Source organism: Limulus polyphemus, unplaced genomic scaffold (genome assembly GCF_000517525.1).
Source record: "Limulus polyphemus unplaced genomic scaffold, Limulus_polyphemus-2.1.2 Scaffold9039, whole genome shotgun sequence".
NCBI lineage: Eukaryota > Metazoa > Arthropoda > Merostomata > Xiphosura > Limulidae > Limulus > Limulus polyphemus.
In genome coordinates, this window is record NW_013674649.1 from 1 (window position 1) to 8430 (window position 8430).

Genomic DNA, 8430 nt, shown 5'->3' on the forward strand with positions numbered 1-8430 from the left:
TAATACTTATAAAAGCGTTTGAAGCTAGTTAACCTCAGTGAAACTGGTTGACAACATAGTTTTGGTTTTTTTAGTTATCATGTAATAAAAAAAGAAGCGGAAAAAAAGAAGAACAAGAAATTCAATTTTTTTTACTATGATATTTACAGACATTCCCAGAACTTGTGACTCAGTCATTACATAGATATCGTTATAAAAGGAAACACTGTATAGTATTGTAAAGTTCTATCAATTATTATGGTTTATAACACCATATGCCGGCGTAGCGTAAGCTACAGATCGGTTGTTTGTGCGACATTACATGAAAACGAGACTGATAATTATCTAAAACATATCTTTTTTTTACTAGTCCTATACGGGGTTCCAGTAAGATGAACATAATCCCACTTTGTTTATATAAATCATAAGATATCAGTTACTGTTAATCAGTGTCTTATGCCGCCGAATCATGATCTATTAATCGGTATTTTATGTAAAATTACGTCATATTAACACGCTTTTATGTTCCGTTTACTGAAAAACGACGTCATGTAAGTAAAAAAAAACATTAAAAAGTGTTATCAGTCTAACTAAGATCAAATGTTTCAGAAAACGCCATCTTTAGTGCACGCTTTGTCGTTAAGCGTTGTATACCACAATAATTCACAGATACCGTTATCTTAATTAACCTTAAAGTTTAAATTTTAATCAAAAAATGTTCTTGATATATATTATTTTTATTCAAGGCAGTCGAAGTGTTATAGAAATAGTATAACATTTTGGGTGTTATATAAAATGCGCTACGTGACTAGAGTAATAATTTACACTAGGTCCAAACACCAACAAGAACATGGGGATCATTTCCTACACATCTTACCTTATTCATTCTTACACTGATCTTAATTAAATGCTTCTTTTACCAACTATACACATTTAAAAACTTTCGAGGAGTTAAGCTAAATATTAGGTACTGAAGATTGTTTTTTTTTTATAATTACAATGCTTTCAATAATATATTTAATCAGAACTCAAATAACGCTCTTAGATATATTTTTAGTGTTACGAGTCGGTAAACTTGCAGCTGACTCACGAGAGGGACTTCTGTGATTTTGCTGGTGAGGAAAATTTATCTCTATATATAAAGCACAAAGATATGTGTCTGTCTGTCCGTTATCTAACTACTCCTAGGTCGCTGATCCAACCTCCACCAAACTTTGAGGGATGATAGTTTGGAACAAGGGACATGTTATTGGTGGGTTTACAGCTCCCTCCACCCCCATTATTGCTATTATTGAGCATTTATTATCTTTCACGTAAGTTAACATTAACTATATTCACAGATGGCGCCACGTACTTACACCAAACCAAAAAATTATAAAATTTTCTATAACACAACATATACACAGTGTTAAAATAAGTGTGTGAAAGTTAGGATTTTTTATGTTATTTCTCATAGCATCCCCCATTTATTTTAAGTTCATAACCCGAACAAGGGACGAGTACCTCAGCTTGTATTTTATATTACGAAAGAAACCCATTATTTTGTTTCAATAAAGGCAGCAGAAAATCGCTATATTATGCACTAAAAACAATGTTTAAACACATCCCAAATCTAATGATGACAAAACATTGTCGAAACGTTGTACATTTGCTGTTATATTAAAGTTTTTCTTCATTACCCATTCAAGCCGTCTTCTGCCATTATTAGTCTCAAAGTAGTTTCGCATATCGTCCTCTCACACAAGGGCTGAAAATTCCAATTGTTAAATAAATCACGTATAAAATGTCTAGGTATTATAGTAAAATTTAGTTTAAAATTTTTCCACAAATAACAATAAATCTTTGTAATATACGTTAAGCCTTTTGTTTCTTTTAAAACCTAACACAATCCTAACGTTAAAACTGGTCAACACGTTGTGTTTTACCAATAGGTACTTTATTATACTCATTAACGTCGTTTGTTTCGATGATTAGATTGTGCTTTGTGGTTAACACAAAATAAGCTCTCTGAGATCTGTCTACCACGTTTAGTCTGAGCTCTGTCTACCACGTTCCGTTGATCCACCGAGGACTGTTTGCTTGTTATGAATTTTGCGTAAAGCCAAACGTCCTTAATTTAGCAGTGAAAGACTAGAGGGAAGGCAGCTAGTCCTCCTTACCCATCGGGCTACTCTCTTACCAACGAATAGTGGGATTCACTGTCACATAATATAGCCTCCACGGGTGAAAAAGCGAGCATGTTTGGACGGGGATTCGAACCATCGACCCGCAGATTGCGAGTCGAGCGTCCTAAACACCTAGCCAACAGGCCATAAGAGATCAAATTATTATTAGGATAGGCGCCATCTATTGTAGAATCCAGCAATCTTATATACTAATCATTTTCCTCAATAATTTTATTTTAAATATCTGTGAATAAGTAAAGACTTATACTTACGATTCTAGGGAAGAATGGGGCTGGTAGTGACATACAAGCTCCAACCCAGAACTCTGAATAACACAACGCAAATAAAATAAACCACTTGTTCCACTGCTTGCGACTGGGTTTAAGATTAACTCCTTCCCGAGGAAAGGGAGTTACTATAGCCCTCGATCTGTTGTACAGGTAATCATCACAGACAGCATTCTCGGTATGAAAATAATCATTACTGTCGTAAAATGTTTCCTCCTCGAATGTTTGTCTGCTTTCCAAACCGTATTCTGTCATTATTAATGTTGTCTTCAGTTAACTAATCCAATCCCATTACGACACTACAATTCAGGACATAATTGTTAATGAACGTTTTCTCGGGTATAAACAAGTGTGACGTTTTTATTATTATTAATATTATCTATTTTTACAACAAAAATAATACCATAACCAAGTAATGAAATTATGTGTCCGATCAAGGCGTTACTAGCTTTTTCAATTATTTTCAACTACCAAAATAATATGATAACAATGTAATGAAAGGGTTAATAAAAACCGTCTGTAAAAAATGGCGCCTGTAAGAATTTCATGAAAGTTACAGTATCCAATTGAAAACAAAGGCGTAAGGAAATGAAAAGTTGAACACTGTATAGACTAGGTACATGGAGAGTTTATATTAGTTAAACCTAATGTTTGTGAAATAGCGCACAATGGCCGTAACCATAGATATAAAAAACACTAGATTGGCCAGTCAATACTTTTATCATGTGTGTATACTGCTGCCATTGCTATGTGTTGAAGTTCGAATTGGCAGACAATGTAAAATGGCTGAGAGTGATAGTCGTCCGTCTAAGTCACGACCCGAAAGAACGAAGGGAACACAGTGCTATGCCATTAACTGTTACACATACCATAACCAAGAGTCGAAAGCGGAGGGTGTTACATTCCACAAGTAAATAAAACATTTTTTTTCTATAACAAATTAAGTTACAGAGGGCAACATCGTCATGGACATGGTGGCGGCGTCGAACTGGCGTGGTTATTTACATCTAGTTTCAAAGTATATATGCGAGTCTTTCTTTCAAGAAGCATTTTATCACCTACACAAGTCGGTATGACAGTTTGACAGCTTTTGATTTGAAATGCTGACAATATTACGTACTCATATAAGTTGAAATAATCATCCACGACACTATAATGTTGCCTGCTGGCCAACCAGTTTTGAGAGCCACAGTTCTAATCAGAGAAAATTAGCATTTCATCCAAAAAATCTTGTTCTGTTTACAGAATAATAATATTAGTGAAATATTTTAAACTGGGTTTCACCAAGATCATAAATTTACAGAATCATGAGGAATTCTTTATTTTTTCTTTACAATAAGAGACTGTTTATGTACTTGAGAAAAGTTGGAATAAAAGTTGGAGGATGTAGCAAAGTTAAGGGAGGGGAGGAGAACATGACCATTTGTCATAACTCGGTAAAAAAAGAGGAAAAGGGGGTCTTTAAAAGAGTAACATTGCTAAATTTATTGTCTTTAGATTTAGTACAGTTTATGTTATGCATCATTGACGAAGTAGGTGTAATGATTTGTGTTACTTCTTTCGGACATCCTGTTGTGTGTCCATGTATATATAATTTTTCTTAATTATTTTGTGAACGATTTTTGTACTAATTTCTAAGTTGAAATCAGGTTTAGATCCTCTTGGCTTGACAAACTTATTAAAATCAAATAACACAATTATCCAAACGTCTAGTTTAGATGGAAAATCGGCCATAAGTTGTGAGGCGAGATCGCCTTGCCATTGACAGTTCTATTGGTGAGTTTTGAAAGTTCAACACATCGCAATGGCGGCCGCTTGTGCATGCCGAAAGTCACGTGACTTACAATCTAGTGTTATTTATATCTATGGCCGTAACTCGCTACGAGGTCGGTTAAAATTTGAAATTAAATGTAGCGTACTATTTAATTTTACACCCATATGGAAGAGGTTTACAGTATGTAAGGCCGATAAAAACTCAGTGGCATAGCGTTATGCGTCTACAAACTATATAATAATAGGCCTAGCGTTAACGACGACAAAAATACAACAAATGAACTGCGAATCCTTGCGGGTCTAATCATGCCCCCCAGTAGCACAGCGGTATGTCTGCGGACTTACAACGCTAGAATTCGGGTTTCGATGCCCGTGGTGGCAGAGCACAGATAGCCCTTGTGTAGCTTTGTGCTTAACTACAAACAAGGTCTTCTATAAAGTTACCGAACGTTAAGCATCATTTATATATTCCCGCCTGTTCCTGCAGCATCATTATAATTAGGCCTACCTTTGTTACATATATAAAGAAGTGAAGGTTTAGTTTTGGTTGTAGAGATAGAAATAACATGAAAATTAACTAAAAGCCGGACGGAAGATGAAAAGATTTTATACTTTTAAACAACAACATGGTCTTCATGACCACAAGTACTGTTTCGAACTCGGGTTGAAATCTACATGTTATTTAATTAATAAAACCAGATAATAATTCTGCCAAAAAACAACAAAACAAGAACTAGAAGTAATATTGAGATATCCTGGCACATAATATGTTTTCTATCTGATGTAATAGTGAGTGATATAGGAATTTTTAGAATTTTCGTGTATTTAGTTTGTGTGCAGTTTTAAAATAAACAAGTGGTCCAGAAATCGTAGAGATTGCCTTGTTCTAGTTGTTTTGTTTCTTTGTTCTCCATAGTAGGTAATATTAATTCTGCTTGAGAGGATATTCCAGTAACACATAGCATTCGAGTTGAAAGGATTAGTGGTTCTAATATCCCTTACTGGCCGAATTGATGTTGTCTTAATGTTACAGCTGACCAATGTTGTCAGAGAATAGAGATCTTGAAGTGATGCTGTCGATCGCGACTGAACAAAGAAACCGAGTTTACCTATCGAGTTCAAGTATGCTTTCCTAGTCCAATTTTATTTGTTTTTCACCGTGACTGCTTCAGTAGAGATTCATCTTGAGAGACGGAAAGCTGAAGAGCTATTCATTTATCCAGTAGAGGCGATCGTCCACTTGTCTATTCATGTACGTGTCTAAATAAAGACTGTTTTCACTGTCCTTCAATTGTGTACAATCTGTTTATTTCTCATTCAACTTAAACCTCAGTCAACTTACGAAGCTCTGATTATTGTCCTTACTTATTGATCGAATCTACTGTTGTTAGTGGGTCTAATTCTTGTAAGGAAATCAGTTCATCTGAAAATAACAAAATAGCGAGCCAGAAGGTAGCGGGAAACAAAAACGGAAATCAACAGTGGAATAAGCTTCTTTCGTTCTAACTTCTCTACTTGTTCCACCTCTACTTTGATGAATATTTTGGAAAGTTCTTCGGATCGTGAAATTACCATTATCTTAGTTAACATTTATTCTAAATGCATTTTTTTCTTTGTGTGTGTGTGTGTGTCAAGTACATTTTAATGGACACCATTTCCTTTTCGCGCAAAAACTTATGAACCTTTTATAAAAAGAACAAAACTACGACAGTGTATGTAATATGTAATACCAGTGGGTGTATTCTATTTAATGAACAACATAATAGTAGTTTGTTACTTCAGCTTTTTTAATTAATATAACCAGATAAAATACATTTGATAACTGTAAAACAGAGAAGGCCCGGCATGGCCAGGTGGTTAGAGCGCTCGAGTTGGCGGTGGGTGGTGATGACTAGCTGCCTTCCCTCTAGTCTTACACTGCTAAATTAGGGACGGCTAGCGCAGATAGCCCTCGTGTAGCTTTGCGCGAAATTCCAAAAACAAACAAACAAACAAAACAGAGAAAATTTCATAAACTCGAGAGATCACGCGCCATCAACATTCGAAAAACCAATAACTGCTATCTAATAGTCTATCAAAGCGTAAGCACAAGCAACGAACGTTAAGGAAGGTTTTAAGCAGTTCAGTGGGTTTAACCAACGAACGTTAAGCAAGGTTTTAAGCAGTTCAGTAGGTTTAACAATAAACAAGATGTATTTGTTTTTGCACAAAGCTATACAATTGGGTAGAGATGCTGCACTCGTGTGTCGATATCCGGTTTTTAACGTTATAAAACAAGTAATAATTTATCCAGAATGACGTCATCAAATTCTTTAACTTTTGCAACCAACGACGAAAAAAAAATTAAATATTGAAAATAATTTCTCTTATATAAATCGAAATACTCTTTATATATCAGATGTTTTTAATTAATTTTGGTTTTGGTTTCATTTTTTTCGGTGATTTGACTAGTATTTGGGGGCTCATGATGGCTGCTAGTTATGAAGTATTTAACGGTACCTCAAAATCCCCCCTCCCTCTCTGACTTGTTTCTTTACATTCGCCATCTTATACAGTATATCGTCTTCGCTTCAAAATTAAACAATATGCTTTTAAATTATCCTTCAATTTTGGTAGTTATATAACTGAGTCCTGGGAAACAAACTTGATTGGTTATAACTTATTGGTTGTAAGTACGATCTGCTGGTGTTGGTTGGTAGATGGTAAACGTTTCCGAAACGTTGAAAAGAAGTTGGTAAAATAATTTAAAAAAAAAGATAATATTCTCGTGCTCACCTAGCTTCACGAGAAACAAAAGTCATTTCCTGTTCAATATTTCATTTTTGAACAATAGTGAAATAATAAGATTGATTAATATTCATTATTATATTAACCCTTTGGTCACTAGGCTATTTACTTGATTCTTAATTCTTTCATTAATTAATTAATTCAAAATTTCTTTCTTTGTAATAGGCAGAAATGAAAGGCGCCACACCTACAGACTATGGACTAATCATCGGTATCTTTGAACTCATGATAAAACGGAGAAAACACTGTTACTTACTATTGCTCCATCGTGAATTCATAGCTTCACGTGAATGTGTAGTTATTAAAACAACCCTGGATCAGAAGTTGTCCACATTTAAATATCGAAATAAAACGTTAGCTTCACGTGAATGTGAATTCACATTTTACCTTTTAGTTAACGTTTTATGAATGCTACGCAAACGGGTTTCGAATATCTCAGTTTCAAATTGAAATGTCTGCCAGACGTATGTAAGTGGTTTGAATTCACGGACTGTGACTCTGAGAATTCGTGGTTCCTATCATATTCTCACAAGAACGTATTTTGGTGATGAGGGTGCGTTATAAGAGTGGTGGTCAAATCTCACTTTCCGGTCAGATAAAGAGTAATCTAAGAGTTGGCGAAGGGTGCTGTTGACTAGACGCCTTTCCTTTAGACCGTAAGTTCAAAATTAGGAATTACTATCTGCCGATGATAGCTCTTGTGAATCTTTCTGAAACAAATCCTAACTAACTAAATCAGAAACCAGTGGGCGTGTTAGAGACAATTGTTTACATAACTATAAACAGGAGAATTTGATTTTAATTTAGCGAACAGCAACTGTTCTAATAAATGTTTGTTTGTCGGGCAGAGCCTGGCCCCAATGAGCGTGTGTTAGGGACAATTGTTTACATAACTGTAAACAGGAGAATTTGATTTTAATTTAGCGAACAGCGACTGTTTTAATAAATTATTGTTTATCGGACAGAGCCTGGCCCCAATGAACGTGTGTTAGAGACAATTGTTTACATAACTGTAAACACGAGAATTTGATTTTAATTTAGCGAACAGCGACTGTTTTAATAAATTATTGTTTATCGGGCAGAGCCTGGCCCCAATGAGCGTGTGTTAGAGACAATTGTTTACATAGTTGTAAACAGGAGAATTTGATTTTAATTTAGCGAACAGCGACTGTTCTAATAAATTATTGTTTATCGGGCAGAGCCTGGCCCCAATGAGCGTGTGTTAGAGACAATTGTTTACATAGTTGTAAACAGGAGAATTTGATTTTAATTTAGCGAACAGCGACTGTTCTAATAAATTATTGTTTATCGGGCAGAGCCTGGCCCCAATGAGCGTATGTTAGAGACAATTGTTTACATAGCTGTAAACAGGAGAATTTGATTTTAATTTAGCGAACAGCGACTGTTCTAATAAATTATTGTTTATCGGGCAGAGCCTG

General features: G+C 35.1%; 1 long non-coding RNA gene across 1 annotated transcript in view; it reads right to left on the bottom strand.

Annotated features, from left to right (window-relative positions):
* Window positions 1–2433: 2433 nt before the first annotated feature.
* The window catches only part of LOC111083316, an 11261-nt gene continuing 5264 nt past the window's right edge, over window positions 2434–8430 (bottom strand). Inside the window, exon 3 of the long non-coding RNA XR_002608962.1 lies at window positions 2434–2730. This is a non-coding gene — a long non-coding RNA (uncharacterized LOC111083316). The remainder of the gene's footprint in view (window positions 2731–8430) is intronic.